Source organism: Micromys minutus, assembly GCF_963924665.1.
Source record: "Micromys minutus genome assembly, chromosome: 18".
Classification (NCBI taxonomy): Eukaryota; Metazoa; Chordata; class Mammalia; order Rodentia; family Muridae; genus Micromys; species Micromys minutus.
In genome coordinates, this window is record NC_137953.1 from 28186184 (window position 1) to 28188813 (window position 2630).

Consider the following 2630-nt stretch of genomic DNA (forward strand, 5'->3'; position numbering starts at 1 on the left):
TAGTTCCCACATACATTGGGCATAGAAATAAGGGATCAAGTTTCAGGGACCTTCAAGATGAAGTTCAGCAGTATTGTTCATTCTGTGACCCTGGGAATTAAAACGGAGGCAGAATATATGAATATGCCAAACAATTAACTAAGAACCAAATTATTACAATTTTAGGACAGGAGAGCAAGACAAAAGCAAAAAGGTCCCCTTTCTCAGTGATGGGGAACACCTGTTTCCCGTCTCACTCCAGACTACAATAGGAAGGCACAGAATGAAGGTTGAGTCGAGCACTGGAAGAGCAAAGGAATGGAACCCTCTAAAGGTCTTGCTTCTTTATAAAGCTTAGTTTCAAATACGGTGTTTGTATCAGCTTTCTGTTCCTATAGCAAAATTCCAGAGACAGTCAACTTAGAAAGAAAAGGATGTTTATTTTTAACTCATGGGTTTTAGAGTTGTCAGCAGTGCTAGGCTTGCCTGGTGGTTCTGGGCCTGTGGTTAAAGCACATCACAGTGTGAGCGCGTGGTAGAGGGATCTGTCCAGCTCATGGAAGCCAGGAAGCAAAGAGAAGAGAAGAAAAGCAGACAGGGTTCCTGTATCTGCACAACTCCTGTAATCACAATTCCATTAGTTTCCACCAGCTAAAGATTCCAGCATCACCTGCTGACACCATTGACCAGAAGCTGGGGACCTAACAGGTGGGCTTTGGGGAAACACTTGAAATTCAAACTGTGATGGAGTCACAACCTCTACAGCCTCTGCAGCATTGGTACCCAGTCCTGGTCCTTTGCAGCACCTTCTACAGACAGTTAGCAAGGTAGGATGCATCTGGAACTCTGCTACAGGGAGAAATAAAGACATGTCTGTAAAACACACACGCATGACCCTTTCTACACAAACTGCCCAACTTCTCTCCAGGTTTGAGGGAAGAGAAGAAACATCCTGTACAACCCACAGATTCAAGTATGGATAGTAAGTAAATTTTGGTCTCGGAGCAACCTGAGTCAAAATCCTAGCACCAGAACTTAATAGCTTTAGAGTTTCAGCAAGTTACCTTCTTGTTTTTCTTCTCTTTTTTGGTTGAGGCATATTTCATTTGTCGACCTTCCAGAATTCAAAAGCTGCTGTATGTTAAGACTTTTAATACTGCGGGCTGGGAACCAGTGCCTAGTACAATAGCAGACACTCTGTGAATGGTGGGGACAGTTATTTAAAATACCACCACAATGAGCTTGGCTATTTGTGAAAGAGAACGGTATCCTAGTCAGTGTGTAACGGAGCAGCCTGTGTCAGAGCTCACGTCATGGTTGAACGCTTCCCTGCTTATCACTGTCCGGCTGAACAGCTTCGTCTGGATTAGCGGAGACTGGGAAACAAGTGGCTTCAAAACAAAGGAGAGGAATATTTTGTATGGCCGTCATGAGCACAGCACAGTGATTGGTACTAGATCTTACAAAGGTCTTGCGAAAGGTTGGTTTGTGATCATAGTAAGGAACTTCTGCAGCAATCTATCCAACGTAAAGGATGACTGTGGGCCGTCTTTCACTGTTGGTGTCTAGAAGAAGAACGCTAACAAACTGTTGGAAGGCGTGAGCACTAAGAACTAACATCTCTGCACTGCCTCATCACAACCCCAAGCTGTACCCACCCCATGTGCTGGCACAGTGATGGATCTCCCGTTTCTCACGAAGGCATGGTGTTCTGCTTTGCTTTCTGTTGCTTTGATTAAACATCACGACCAAACCTTGGAGAGGAAAGTGTCCATTTTATCTTACATCTTACAGCCCACCAGCAGGAGCAGGGGACAGGAACCATGGAGGAACACTGCTTAGTTCAGTTACCTTTCTTCTATAGTCCAGACCTACCTGCCAAGGGATGGATGGCACTACCCACAGTGGGCTGTGCCTTCCTTCAGCAATTAACAATTAAAGGCACCTCACTGACATGGCCACAAGCCAACTGAGGGTCCCTCTTCTCAGGTACCTCCAGGTTTGTATCAAGTTGACAGCTGAGGAGAACTTTGACATATGGTCAAGGATTGTGTCCTCCAAGGTTGAAGGCTTTCCTCCAGAGGTTAGCAGGCAAATGAATGAAGTGAAAAGCTTCTGAATTGTGTGTTAAGCAAAAGTCAACTTTTTTAAAATGTCTAGTTTATTTTTAGCAAATGTATCATATTTGAAAGCTCCATCTGTATGTCATTTATAAATAAAATGTAAATATTTATAAGAGGCTGGTTCAAATTTTCAGGTTCAGGGAGGAGTCTCGCAAGTTGGCTCAGTTCTGGGTAAAGGTGCCTACTGCCTGACAACCTGAGTTCAATTCTCAAGCCTTACAAAGTAGGAGGAGAGAACCAACCTGAAGACTGTCTTTTGAGTTTCATGTGTGCAGAGTGGCTTGTGCCATCTACACACATATTAAACACATGCAAGACACATACAATCATACATTTTTGTAAATTTTAAAATCATAGACAGAGTCCTAGTCAGGGTTTCTAGTCCTGCACAAAACATCATGACCAAGAAGCAAGTTGGGGAGGAAAGGGTTTATTTAGCTTAACACTTCCAAATTGCTGATCATCACCAAAGGAAGTCAGGACTGGAACTCAAGCAGGTCAGGAAGCAGGAGCTGATGCAGAGGCCAT